The sequence below is a fragment of the Giraffa tippelskirchi genome, chromosome 1, assembly GCF_054371585.1.
Source record: "Giraffa tippelskirchi isolate mGirTip1 chromosome 1, T2T-mGirTip1v1.2.pri, whole genome shotgun sequence".
NCBI lineage: Eukaryota > Metazoa > Chordata > Mammalia > Artiodactyla > Giraffidae > Giraffa > Giraffa tippelskirchi.
The window spans coordinates 110,655,478-110,670,243 of NC_137275.1; the positions used below are offsets into that span (position 1 = coordinate 110,655,478).

The 14,766-nt window shown below is 50.8% G+C and overlaps 1 protein-coding gene across 49 annotated transcripts in view; it reads left to right on the forward strand.

The window, feature by feature from the left end:
• Positions 1-14,766, forward strand: part of LOC145506257 (olfactory receptor 4A47-like) — a 249,206-nt gene that overhangs the window by 131,748 nt on the left and 102,692 nt on the right. For 47 of the 49 annotated variants that reach the window (XR_014053693.1, XR_014053720.1, XR_014053729.1 and 44 more), the window contains exon 1: positions 11,942-12,126. The gene's annotated coding sequence lies outside the window, so the exon portion shown is untranslated. Of the gene's footprint in view, positions 1-1,848; positions 1,950-11,941; positions 12,127-14,766 lie in introns of those variants that run through there. The other 2 variants (XM_081490463.1, XM_081490460.1) reach the window with 2 other exon arrangements.

The following is a 14,766-nucleotide window of genomic DNA, read 5'->3' on the forward strand; positions in this document are numbered from 1 at the left end:
GCGTTGTCTAGTCAGTGTTTTAAATGCTCTCCGGAGGGACAGACACAGCGTTGCAGATGCAGTCTTCACAGGGTGCCTTTCCGCAGCCTGCCTGCTGCTCTTTCCTGTTTGCCAAAGACTCGCCCCAAAGGGACTCCTTGGGCCTCACAGCCTGGGCCTAAACTAGGCTGATGAGTGGATGCCCTTCAAGTGGATCTGTTGGAGCTGCAGGTGGGCCGTGTCGCAGCAGCTCCGACAGCTCTACTTAAACTAAAAGTGACATGGTGGTTCCCTTTTCTTTCTTCCTTTCACCTTTACCTAACTGTGTGCGCTCAGGGCAAGACACAGGATGGCCAGCACTCTGCTTGTTGGAATATGTTTTTAACTTCTATCACTTTTCCTGCTGTTGTAAAAAAAAATACTTGCTCTTGAAGCCATGTTGTAGACCTGTACCAAGTGTGACTTAGAAGTTGTCTTAATTCTGCCCACCCCAATAGTCATCGTGTAAACCCTCGGGAAATTTTATGTTACATTAGAAAAACACTTGTGCAAACTGCTTTGTCACTGTGCAGTGGTAAGTAAATGTTTAAAAAATGTATTTACTTATATTGACATGTAGTTGATTTACAATGTTGTATTAGTTTCAGGTATAAAGCAGGGTGATCCGTTATAGGTTGCTGCAAGATATTCAATAGAGTTCCCTGTGCTATACAGTAAACCGGTGTTGTTTATCGGTTTTATTTACAGTGGGATCTATCTGTTAATCCCAGACTCCTAATTTATCCCCCGCACCTTTCCCCTTTGATACCATATGTTTGTTTTCTATGTCTGTGAGTCTGTTTCTGTTTTCTATGTAGATTCATCTGTATTACTTTTAAGGATTCTATGTTTAAGTGATATCATATGGTATTTCTCTTTCTCTGTTACTTCTTTTGGTATGATAATATCTCTAAGTCCATCCATGTTGCTCCAAATGGCTTTATTTCATTTTTTTTTATGGCTGAGCAATATTCCATTGTACATATGTACATATCACATCTTCTTTATCCATCCTTCTGTCATTGGACATTTAGGTTGTCTTAGATATAAAAGTCACATCTTGGCTATTGTATGCTGCTATGGACACTGGGATGCATGTAGCTTTTCAAATTAGAGTTTTCTCCAGATGTATGCCCAGGAGTGGGATTACTGGATCATATGATAACTGTTTGTTTAAGGAATCTCCATACTGCTCTGCATAGTGGCTGCGCCAGTTTGTATTCTAGAATATTACTTCAGGTGAATTTGCCTCCTCTAGGAACCACTGTCAGATTGCCCAGCCCTTCAGCTGGGACAGACCTCCCCAGCCCAGGGGCATCTTGGGTCCCAGGTTCCACTGTACTGGGGAGAACTGCTCTGGGTCAAGGTCTGGAGTGACCGCATCCCTTACGCTGACCAGTGTGTCAGTGGTGTTCCAAGGCTCCTCTCGTGTGTCTCGGGACTAGTGTCAGCAGCTCGTCTATCGTAAACTATCAAATAGTAAGAAGTATTTGTGAAATGTGCCCAGAACTGTACCTTATTCAGCAGCTAAGAGAGTAATTTCCTCTCATCTTTCTTACTCATGTTCATAAAAATCAATGGTTGGCATACAGGAAATCTATCAGCTCTCCCACAGGAAGGGAAAGCTGGCCTTGTCCAGGTGGAAGAAGTCATTCTGAACGTGAGCAGTGGGGGAGGTCAGGAAGCCATCCCCAAGGTCCAGCAAGCTGACTGGGGGGCAGCCAGAGGAAGAAATGAAGGAAAAGGGAAATTTAGGCAGTTTGTCGGTGTTTTTTTTTTCCCTGTTAAGTGTACCCTAATGGGATTTTTTTTCCTCCTTTGTATTTACAGGCAGAGTGGACTTCTGTGAATGCAGTTCCTGTTCTGTATCAGACCCTGGCTGGACCCGGTCCCTGACTCCAGGAGGTGAAGGCTGAGGGGCGGGAGGTAAGGTCAGTCCGCACACCTGGCGTGGAGGGAGGGGCAGAGAGCCAGGCCTGTGCGCCGGCAGCAGAGGATGTGGTATAGCAGTCTCGGGGGTGTGTGTCTGCGGTGGCCTGAGTGTGTAGGTCCCGGGGAGAGTGCACGGAGTCCTGGCCGCTCAGTTTGCAGACCTGCAGGGCCTCCTCTTGATGCAGTGGGCAGAGCAGGAGGTGGCCAGCCCAGCTTGAGGGTCAGAGTGCAGATGCTGTGGACTTGGTGAGAGGGGTGGGAGGATGGATTGAATTTGGTGCACAGATGGGTATTTTGCGGGGGGATCGAGATTAATGCTCTGGTATTAAAGCGGGACAGTAGAGTTTTAGGTTTGGACTCCTCCTGCCTTCAGTTTAGGGATAGCCAGGGTAAGGTCCTGGGGCAGCAGCTTGGGGCGGGGCACCATTTCCACATCCATCTGGATACCACGTGGCGATGCCCAAATCAGAACCGTGTGAGCCAGGGACCCGTGGCAGTAAAAGTGACTAGGAGACTGACTAACTGACCTGATGGGATCTGAGAGCCGAGGGGCCCCACTAGGCTCCTCTGAGGGTCCTCAAGCTCTCTGGAGGCCTGGGACGCTAGCACAGGGGGTCTGACCACTCTGAGACCTTGGGCGTGTGGTAAGGCCTCTTCCCTGGAGGATCTGGTGTCTAAGAAGGTGCAAACACCTCGTTTCTTAGTTTTTTTTCTCGGTCTGTTTTAGGGCCATTTTGTAGAAAGTGATAAAGTATTGCTTTTACTCAAGTTAACCTCATCTACGAAAGGCACAGATGTACGTAAACTTTTGGGATATGAACTTACTGAAAATGACCTCTCTTACGGCAGTATGCATATTGCAGCAATATTGGGTGACTGATGCTGCAACTTGTATACCTTTTTTTTTTTTAATAAATTTATTTATTTTAGTTGGGGGCTAATTACTTTACAATATTGTAGTGGTTTTTGCCATACATTGACATGAATCAGCCATGGGTTTACATGTGTTCCCCATCCTGAACCCCCCTCCCACCTCCCTCCCCATCCCATCCCTCTGGGTCATCCCATTGCCCCAGCCCTGAGCATTTGTCTCATGCATTGAACCTGGAATGGTGTTCTGTTTCACATATGATAATATACATGTTTCAGTGCTATTCTCTCAGAACGTCCCACCCTCACCTTGTCCCTCAGAGTCCATAAGACTGTTCTATGCATCTGTGTCTCTTATTCTGTCTCGCATATAGGGTTATCGTTACCATATTTCAAATTCCATATATATGCATTAGTATACTGTATTGGTGTTTTTCTTTGTGGCTCAATTCACTCTGTATAATGGGCTCCAGTTTCATCCATCTCAATAGAACTGATTCAAAGGCATTCTTTTTAATGGCTGAGTAATATTCCATTGTGTATATGTAGCACAGCTTCCTTATCTGTTCGTCTGCTGATGAACATCTAGGTTGCTTCCATGTCCTGGCTATTGTACACAGTGCTGCTTGTGTAGCTTTTACGTTCTCTTTCAAAGGAAAACTACTCCGGGTGTCACAGGAACATAAGAAAAGGAGCAGTTTTACCTGGAAGAAAAACAACAACTGGTTTCCTACTACGGTTTAATTCAGCTAATTTCATGAGCAGTGGTGGCCTTTTAGATGTCATTCATTCCAAAGCAGAGAACACCTTTGTTTTGTGTACTGTGGTTGTTCAGAGCCTGAGGTTTGGAGATGGAGTAAATCTTTAAGAACTAGTCTTACAGAGAAAGAGTTATGGTGGTATTTCATCGATAATGGTCAGGTGACAAAAAGTAATTGCTATTCCAGGTCCTTTTGGACTGAAGAGTTTTCATTCTTAATCTGTGGTTTAAGTGCACAAAAGAGGAGAGAAATCCTTAATGGCACCTGCTTTGTAACCAGTGCATGATTCCGTAAAGTACTCTGGACGGTTCTATTGCCTGAAATTATTTTTGAGCACCATTCTTTTCTAATGGTCTCTAACTGCAGCTTTGGGAGGAAAAGCTAGTGGGGAAGCCACTTGGATAGAGATGTGGGTGAGGACCTCAGGAGAACTGCAGGAAAAGATCTTATTTCTGGGCCTGGATCATTAGCTCTATGTGCCTTCCCTGGAGCTGAACATGGGGTGTTCCCAGGCAGTGCCTAATTGGACCAGTTGGTAGTGTTGGGCTGTGAGAGCTTGTACTTTATGAAGCTGAATGATTTCTAAGAAAGGGCTGGTGGGGTCACACATCATGTGCCGGCACTTCTGATGTGTCTCTTTCCCACATCCTGTGCAACACGTTTGAGGTAGAGGAACTGTCTCGAATGTTCAGTGAAGTCGGACACCTTTGTGATCAGAGACTGGAGAGCCCAGACCCTGTGCGGAGGTGTCTCAGAAGTTTGCCTGGAAACGGGAGGGGTTGGGGGGACTCACCCGGCCGAAGGCACCCAGGTAAGCCTCAGCGATGAGCAGCCTCTGGGCGTTGCAGCGCTGGGTCAGGATGTCGATCAGCAGGTCCTTGTCACAGCCTGGAAGAGAGTTGTGTTGGAGAGTGAGTGAGTGCTGTGGGTGCCACACTGCAGGTAGGGAGAGCCCACGGTGCAGGGGCCAAGGCCAGTGGGCCAGCTCGTCCCCTGGTGCTCCCAGTGGAGGGAGAAGGCCCAACGTGAGTGGAAGTTTCAGGGTACCCCTGCCGTGGCCGAGGTGCCTTCCGTCTCCCCCTCTCCTGCTGCTACAGACTTTTCTTTTAAAAGATTCAATACAAATAGAGGGGAGGAGAGAATGTGGCCTTTCTTCCATCCCCCTCCTACCCCACCAGCAAAAGGCTTCCCTGATCTCCACACGGATCCAGTTTGAACAGACCCCATGTCCTTCTCACCACACGGCTCTGAATGATTTACAATGTGCGTTGAGAGGAAAGTCACTGCTCTGGTCCTGCTGACAGCAGGTGAGACCACCAGGGTCCCTCTCTGTTTTGGAGAAAGAATTCCCCGCAGAAATGGAGTGAAGCAGGCACAGAGGTTATTGGCAGCACAGTTCATGCAAAGGGAACAAAGAAGCAGTTCATGTAGAGCAGGAGCAAAGCGGACACACAGACCCAGAGAAGACAGCAGGCAACGTCCCTAGTGAGGAGTGTGCCAGAGACGGGATTTAAATCACTAATGTGGGGCACTTCTTCCAGGGCTGTGTTCCACTCTGGCCAGGTATCTTGCCTCTTTCCCCACATGTGACCTGTCCCAGGGCCCTCCCCATATACATGCTCATCTTTTAGCCAAGATGGATTCTAGCACAGAAGATTGTGGGAGGTTTGACAGCACTTATTATGATGTGAGAGCTGGACCATAAAGAAGGCTCAGTACTGAAGAATTGATGCTTTTGAACTGTGGTGCTGGAGAAGACTCTCAAGAGTCCCTTGGACAGCACGGAGATCAAACTAGTCAATCCTAAAGGAAATCAACCTTGAATATTCATTGGAAGGGCTGATGCTGAAGCTGAAGCTCCAATACTTTGGCTACCTGATGCAAAGAGTCAACATATTGAAAAAGACCCTGATGCTGGGAAAGATTGAAAGCAGGAGGAGAAGGGGACGACAGAGGATGCGATGGTTGGATGGCATCAGCAACTCGATGGACGTGAGGTTGAGCAAGCTCCAGGAGTTGGTGAAGGACAAGGAAGCCTGGCCTGCTGTAGTCCATGGGGTCGCAAAGAGTCAAACGTGACTGAGCGACTGAACAACAACTTATAGGATGGCGCCCCCTCCCTCTGAGACCCCTGAGGAGCCGCTTGCACACTGGTGCCTGGTGGGGCGGGGCCTCGTCTCCCCGCCCTCAGGAGGGACAGGTGTGCTCATCCTCTCTCTCACTCCTGCAGAGCTCGGCTCCTGCCACTGATTCCGTCTTTGGAGTATCAGGGAAGACACAGCTCCCGTTGAATCCACCTGACAAACTCCAGCTGCTCTACTCAGGGGCCCATGTGCCCCTTACTCAGTGCAGACTCTCCAGAGAAGGAAGAGTCTTGGGGCAGGGAGCTGTGAGAGGAGGGAATCCGGCCCCTGCTTTTAACAGGGGCTCTGCTCCTAGGCTCTGAGGCCTGCCCTTCCTCCTCCACCAACCCATCAACCTGGTAAAATGCCTGGATGTACAATCGCTGCGGGGAGATTGTGGTCATAAAGAACCACCTGCCAGTGCAGGAGACAAAAAAGACGCAGGTTCAATCCCCAGGTTAGAAAGATCTTCTAGAGAAGGAAATGGTAACCCACTCCAGTTTTCTTGCCTGGAGAATCCCATGGACAGAGGAGCCTGGCAGGCTATAGTTCATGGGGTCGCAAAGAGTCGGACACTGGGCAGTTTAGCATGCACACATGCAGTCACAGTAGTGACCAGGAAGACCTCAGAAGCCCCTCAGCTTGACCAGTATTTAGATAAACTTCTCCTTATCATAAGCCTTCCATCTTTTCTTTTTTCTGAGAGCATTTACTTTGGAAAACTTGTGGTTGTAAATTCTTTCTTTACTCATTTGAGATGTAAATCTTCTCCCAACCACTTGCTGGATGGCTAGAAATGCCTTCCTCAAGGGCTTAGAATCCACCCCTTTCAGCCACAGTCATTGAGTGAGACAGTTGCTGGCCCCGGGCTCTGTGGCAGGCAGAACCCTCAGTGCCAGTAGGCAGACTCGGGAGTCCTCATGGCGTGACCGGGCCCCCACCCTGTGTCCTCTGAACTACTCACTAGCTCAGCCCAGGGCTCAGACCTCGCCTGCCTTTATCCCAGAGGAGCTGGGGGCAGTCTCTCTCCTTTTGCAAAGGCATCCTGGCCTGTTGAGTTGTGTGTGGTACAGTTTTTCTCTGACGAATTATGGAGATGTGGAGAAAAGCGAGTTGAAGCACTAGGATGTTAAGCAGATCATATTTTGGGGGTTTAAAGCCATCGTGGAAATGTGGGGATCATAGGAAGGTAATGAGTCGGGTGTGGAAACAGGCAGTGAGTGAGGGTGAGGATTGGATCAAGGTGGGTGAGTGTATCTCTGGAGACCCAGTGTGGGGCAGGGTGTCTATTCATGTCAGAGAGATGGTCTGGCAGCTGCAGAGTGGAGGTGGGAAGGCAGAGACTCTTCTCCAAAGACTGGAATTTCAGATTGGTGACAAAAAGGTGGCATGCAGTAAAGTGGCACTGAGCAGCAGGGTGCCCAGGCTCCCGGGTTAAGTCCTGGACCCGAGGGACATGAGATGGTTCTAGAGGAGTCTGTTGACTGCTTGATCCAAAATAAATGTAGTTTTAATAATAGGTAGAAGGTTTTTTGGTATTGACCATCTGGTGATGTCCATGTGTAGAGTTGTCTCTAGTGTTGTTGGAAGAGGGTGATTGCCGTGACCGGTGTGTTCTCTTGGCAAAACTCTGTTAGTTTCATTCTGTACTCCAAGGCCAAACTTGCCTGTTACTGCAAGTATCTCTTGACTTCCTACTTTGGCATTCTAGTCCCCTATGATGAAAAGGACATCATTTTTTTTTTTTTTTGGTGTTAGTTCTAGAAGGTCTTGTAGGTCTTCATAGACTTCAGCCTCTTGGGCATTAGTGTTTGGGCATAGACTTGGATTACTGTGATATTGAGTTGTTTACCTTGGAAACAAACAGAGATCATTCTGTAGTTTTTGAGATTGCACCCAAGTACTGCATTTTGGACTCATTTGATGACTGTGAAGGCTACTCCATTTCTTCTAAGGGATTCTTGTCCACAGTAGTAAAATGATCGTTATCTGAATGAAATTCACGCATTCCAGTCTGTTTTAGTTCACTGATTCCTAAAATATCGACGTTGGGCCTTACGAAGCATTACTAGGAACAAAGCTAGTGGAGGTGTTGGAATTCCAGCTGAGCTATTTCAAATCCTAAAAGATGATGCTGTGAAAGTGTTGTACTCAATATGCCAGCAAATTTGGAAACCCAGCAGTGGCCACAGGACTGGAAAAGGTCAGTTTTCATTCCAATCCCAAAGAAGGTCGATGCCAAAGAGTGTTCAAACTACCACACAATTGCACTTATTTCACGTGCTAACAAGGTTATGCTCAAAATCCTTCAAGCTAGGCTTCACATAGTGACCCTAGAACTCCCAGATGTTCCAGCTGGATTTAGAAAAGGCGGAGGAACCAGAGATCAAATTGCCAACATCCACTGGATCATAGAAAAGCAAGAGAGTTCCAGAAAAACATCTATTTCTGCTTCATTGACTCTGCTAAAGCCTTTGCCTGTGTGGATCACAACAAACTGTGGAAAATTCTGAAAGAGATGAGAATACCAGATCTCCTTACCTGCCTCCTGAGAAACCTGAATGCAGGTCAAGAAGCAACAGTTAGAAATGGACATAGAACAGACTGGTTCCAAATTGGGAAAGGAGTACATCAAAGCTGAATATTGTCACCCTGCTTATTTAACTTATATGCAGAGTTCAGTTCAGTCCTCAGTCGTGTCTGACTCTTTGCGACCCCTTCTCCACCTGCCTGTAATCTTTCCCAGCATCAGGATCTTTTCCAATAAGTCGTCTCTTCGCATCCGGTGGCCAAAGTATTGGAGCTTCAGCTTCAGCATCAGTCCTTCCAATGAACATTCAGAACTGATTTCCTTTAGACATAGTACATCACGCACAATGTCAGGGCAGATGAAGCACAAGCTGAAATCAAGACTGCTGGGAGAAATATCAAAAACCACAGATATGCAGATGATACCACCCTTAGGGTGAAAATGGAAGAGGAACTAAAGAGCCTCTTGATGAAGATGAAAGAGGAGAGTGAAAAAGCTGGCTTAAAACTCAACATTCAAAAAACTAAGATCATGTCATCTGGTCCCATCACTTCATGGCAAATAGATGGGGAAACAGTGGAAACAGTGACAGACTTTACTTTCTTGGGCTCCAAAATCACTGCGGATGGTGACTGCAGCCATGAAATTCAAAGACTTTTGCTCCTTGGAAGAAAAGCTATGACAAACCTAGACAGCATGTGAAAAAGCAGAGACATGACTTTGTCAACAGAGGTTCATCTCGTCAAAGTATGGATTTTTCCAGTCGTCATGTATGGATGTGAGAGTTGGACTATGAAGAAGGCTGAGCACTGAAGAATTGATGCTTTTGAGCTGTGGTGTTGGAGAAGACTCTTGAGAGTCCCTTGGACTGGAAGGAGATCAATCCAGTCCATCCTAAAGGAAATCAGTCCTGAATATTCATTGGAAGTGTTGATGCGGAAGCTCCAATACTTTGGCCACCTGATGTGAAGAGCAGACTCATTGGAAAATATCCTGATACTGGGAAAGATTGAAAGCAGGAGGAGAAGGGGATGACAGAGGATGAGATGGTTGGATGACATCACCGATTCGATGGACATGGGTTTGAGCAAGCCCCAGGAGATGGTCATGGACAGTGAAGCCTGGTGTGCAGCCTTCTATAGGGTGGCAAAGAATCAGAGACAACTAAGCAACTGAAGAACAACAAATAAGGTTTTTCAGTTATATATACATATTGATTTTGCTATCATCATACATAATTATTATAATGTGATTTTTGTTGTTATTCTGTTGGGATATTATCCACAATACACCTCTCGGAATTTTTCTCCGTGTTTCAAAGTTCATAGCAATCCTGGCTCATTTGTTTTCTAGAAGTATTTCAAAATATTTTCACATGGATCTCAAAAAATGTTATTCAAATATCAATTAAAATAACTGTAAGCTTAGCAATCAATTTAGAGAAGTCACTAACAGGACATATCTGTTGAATTATTTATGTGTTTTTCTTTCCTAAAAGATTTAGTAAACATTTGTATAGTTTTTGCCAATTACAAGAAACTTTATTTGGTTCCAATTATTCATATTTGTCTTTCTATCAATATTTCAAGTTATATTATTTTTATTTTGGTCTTAACAGAATAATTCCTTAATGAAAGAGATGAGATTGAATTTTATGTGGACCTTGTGTCCAGAAAAATTATTGAACTCTCATGCTGCTGCTGCTAAGTCACTTCAGCCGTGTCCGACTCTGTGCGACCCCACAGACGGCAGCCCACCAGGCCCCCCCGTCCCTGGGATTCTCCAGGCAAGAACACTGGAGTGGGTTGCCATTTCCTTCTCCATTGCATGAAAGGGAAAAGTGAAAGTGAAGTCGCTCAGTCGTGTCCGACTCTTAGCGACCCCATGGACTGCAGCCCGCCAGGCTCCTCCGTCCATGGGATTTTCCAGGCAAGAGTACTGGAGTGGGGTGCCAAAGAACATAGAATTCATGCAAGACTGAAAACAGCACACAGGAAGCCTCCTGTTAAATGTATCCTGACACAGGTAGCCAACTAGCTGCTTGAATATCACAGAAAGGCAGTCAGAATCGTCCTTTTTTTTAATTGTTTAATTTTTATTATGTTTAATATTTATTATTGTTGATGTACAATGTTGTGTTACTTTATGCTGTAGAGCAAACTGAATCAGTTATACCTATACACTAGATTCTTTTCCCGTGGAAGTCATTACAGAATATTGAGCCGAGTTTCCTGTGCTATCCAGTAGGCTCTCATGAGTTCCCTATTTTACATATAGTAGTGTGTATATGTCAAGCACAATCTCTCAATTTATTACTTCCCCCCACGCTTCCCCTTTGGTCACTGTAAAGTTTGATTTTAAGATCTGTGAGTATGCCTTTTTTCTTTTTCTGTGTTTATTTATTGGCTGTGCTAAGTCTTAGCTGTGGCACACAGGGTCTTTGTTGAGGCAAGTGGAATCTTTAGCATCTTAGTTGCGGCCTGTGCGATCTAGTCCCCTGATCAGGGACTGAACCTGGGCCCCCTGCATTGGGAGCACAGAGTCCTAGCCACTGGACGCCCAGGGAAGTCCCTATGAATCTGCTTGAGACGTCACTCTTCACCCATCAGACTAGTGGACACTCGGACGTTTGCCGAAGTGGTCTGCAGGCAAGGCCGTGGTGAACAGGCAGCGGTCAGCATTGCTGGTGGGCATCTGGGCTGGCGAAGCCCTTTGAGAGGCAACAGGGCTGTGTCCACCAGAATTAGGAATGTACAGCCCAGTGATCTCACTTGCCGTGATGAATACCTTAGACACAGCAGGTAGAATGTCGCATGTGGAAGCTTGCAACACTGTTTAATAGCCAAATACTGGAAGCACAGGGTCTATCGTTCGGGTCCTGCTTCAGTTGTGTGGCATCTGTCCAGGACAATGCCATGAGATGTGACACATGAGAGCGATCCGTATCACACCTCTCCTCTGCCTGAGACCCTCTGACGGCTGACTGTGGCCCCCTGATTTCCCTCCCTCCTTTGACAGTCCACCTTGCTTTTCTCCAGTCGCATGGCCTTTTCCCTGTACCTCAATCGTGCGGGTCAGCCTCCCACCTCAAGGCCTTTGTACAAGCCATTCCCTTAGCCTCCCCAGAGAATCCCAGCGCTCACCCCCTCACCACCTTTAACTCTGCTTAAATGTCACGTTCTCCACAAGGCCACCTCTGACCACTCCATCTAAAATCTAAGTCCCCACCTGCCATTTCCAGTCTCCATTATCTAGCTCTATGTTTTCAATTACTCTTATTATATTCTAACACAGCATATAACTTATATGTTTATTGTCTGCTTTATGCGCCTCCCCCAAGATATCGATGCCATGGGGCAGAAATTGTCATCCGTTTTGTTGACTTCCATAACCCTAGGATATACCACACCTCCTTCCCCCACCAGACCCAGGCACAGCCCTTCTCCTCCCAGCAACACCCCCCCCCCCGCCAGGACACACCCCTTCCCCCTCCCCAGCACCCCCAGTGAGACACCTCCTGCCCCTCCGCTGCAAACCCGGGACACACCCCCTCCCCTCTCCGCAGTCCCAGGACACACCCCTCCCCAGCCCCAGGGTACACCCTCCCCAGCCCCCAAGACACACCCCTCCCCCTCCCCAGCCGCCCGAGGACACACCCTTCCGCTCCCCTCCGTGAACCCGAAGCTCAGGCCCCCTCCGCCACAGGCAGACTGAACAGGGAAGTCTTTGCGCCGCCCTCGCCCCGGCTCCTGGCCGCCGGTTGCGCGCTCTCCGTCCCTGGCGCTCCGCCAACGAGACCGAATTCAGAGGCCGGCGCTGCGAGCCGAGCAGGACTGAGTCCTGAGGCCCGAGACGAGCTGTTTCCGGGCAGGAGGTGTCTGCGGCGAGGCCGGTTAGTGCGGGCGGCGCGGAGCGCGGGTCGTGCGGGGCCGGGGCGGTGGACGCGCGGGGCCAGGGGGCGCGCGGAGTCCCGGCCGACTTCCGGCAGGTCGGCGGGGCCGGGGCAGCGAGTGTTCCCGCCTGTCCTTCCTCCTCCGTCGGCTCTGGGGTCGGGGAGGGGGTCCTGCGCCCTAGACTTCTCCATGGTTAGAGCAGCGTTGGGGGAGGGGAGAGAGGCAAGAGGCTGAGGTTGAGTTGCTCAGCTGTGTCCAGCTCTTTGTGACTCCGTGGACTGCTGCACGCCAGGCTTCCCTGTCCATCACCAACTCCCAGAGTCTACTCAAACTCATGTCCATTGAGTCAGTGATACCATCTAACCATCTCATCCTCTGTCGTCCCCTTCTCCTGCCTTCAATCTTTCCCAGCATCAGGGTCTTGTCAAATGAGTCAGTTCTTCACATCAGGTGGCCAAAGCATTGGAGTTTCAGCATCAGCATCAGTCCTTCCAATAACTATTCAGGACTGATTTCCTTTAGGATTGACTCATTGGATCTCCTTGCAGTCCAAGGGACTCTTGAGAGTCTTCTCCAACACCACAGTTCAAATGCATCAATTCTTCAGCACTCAGCTTTCTTTATCGTCCAACTCTCACATCCATACGTGACTACTGGAAAAACCACAGCCTTGATGAGACGGGCCTTTGTTGGCAAAGTGATATCTCTGCTTTTTAATAAGCTGTCAAGGTTGGTCATAACTTTTCTTCCAAGCAGTAAGCGTCTTTTAATTTCATGGCTGCAGTCATCATCGGCCGTGATTTTGGAGCCCAGAAAAACAAAGCCAGCCACTGTTCTCACTGTTGCCCATCTATTTGCCATGAAGTGATGGGACCGGATGCCATGATCTTACTTTTCTGAATGTTGAGTTTTAAGCCAACTTTTTCACTCTCCTCATTCACTTTCAAGAGGCTCTTTAGTTCTTCTTTTCTTTCTGCCATAAGGAGGATGTCATCTGCATATCTGAGGTTATTGATATTTCTCCCGGCAATCTTGATTCCAGCTTGTGCTTCCTCCAGCCCAGCGTTTCTCATGGTGTACTCTGCATATAAGTTAAATGAGCAGGGTGACAATATACAGCCTTGACGTACTCCTTTCCCTATTTGGAACCAGTCTGTTGTTCCATGTCCAGTTCTAACTGTTGCTTCCTGACCTGCATACAGATTTCTCAGGAGGCAGGTCAGATGGTCTGGCATTCCCATCTCTTTCAGAATTTTCCACCGTTGATTGTGATCCACACAGTCAAAGGCTTTGGCATAGTCAATAAAGCAGAAATAGATGTTTTTCTGGAACTCTCTGGAATATTTAACTTGGGTAGTAGAAGCACGCAGAAGCGAGGCGGCTGTGACGCCTCGGCGCAGAAGCGTGGCCGAGAGGAGCTAGGCCGGGCAGGGGGCTAGGCCGGGCCGGGGACCGGGGGCGGCGGCTGACAGGGGCGAGGCGGGGCCGTGGGCCGGTGGCCAGGGGAGACGGCCGACAGGGGCTAGTCCCGGCCGGGGGCCAGGTGCGGCGTCCCACAGGGCCTAGGCCCGGCCGCGGGCCAAGGGCGGCGGCCGACAGGGGGCTAGGCCGGGCCTGGGGCCGGGGGCGGCGGCCGACAAGGGTCTAGGCTGGGCCGGGGACCGGGGGCGGCGGCCGACAGGGGCTAGGCGGGGCCGGGGGCCGGGGGCCGGGGGCGGCGGCCGACAGGGGCTAGGCCGGGCCGGGGGCCGGGGGCCGGGGGCGGCGGCCGACAGGGGCTAGGCGGGGCCGGGGGCCGGGGGCCGGAGGCCGGGGGCCGGGGCGGCGGCCGACAGAGGGCTAGGCTGGGCCGGGGGCCGGGGGCGGCGGCCGACAGGGCGTAGGCCTGGCCGTGGGCCGGGGCTGGCGGCCGACAGGGCCTAGGCCTGGCCGTGGGCCGGGGGCGGTGGCCGACAGGGGCTAGGCCGGGCTGGGGGCCGGTGGCCAGGGGAGGTGGCCAACAGGGACTAGGCCGGGCCGGGGGCCGGGGGCGGCGGCCGACAGGGCCTAGGCCGGGCCGGGGGCCTGGGGCGGCGGCCGACAGGGGGCTAGGCCGGGCTGGGGGCTGGTGGCCAGGGGAGGTGGCCGACAGGGGCTAGTCCTGGCCAGGGGCCAGGTGCGGCGCCCAACAGGGCCTAGGCCCGGCCGGCCGCGGGCCAAGGGCGGCGGCCGACAGGGGGCTAGGCCGGGCCGGGGGGCCGGGGGCGGCGGCCGACAAGGGGCTAGGCCGGGCCGGGGGGCCGGGGGCGGCGGCCGACAAGGGTCTAGGCCGGGCCGGGGGGCCGGGGGCGGCGGCCGACAAGGGTCTAGGCCGGGCCGGGGGGCCGGGGGCGGCGGCCGACAAGGGTCTAGGCCGGGCCGGGGGGCCGGGGGCGGCGGCCGACAAGGGTCTAGGCCGGGCCAGGAGCCGGGGGCCGGGGGCGGCGGCCGACAGAGGGCTAGGCTGGGCCGAGGGCTAGGTTGGGCCGGGGGCCAGGGGCGGTGGCCGACAGGAGCTAGGCCGGGCCGGGGGCCGGGGGCGGCAGCCGACAGGGCCTAGGCCTGGTCGCGGGCCAGGGGCGGCGGCCGGCGGGGGGCTAGGCCAGGCCGGGGGCCGGGGT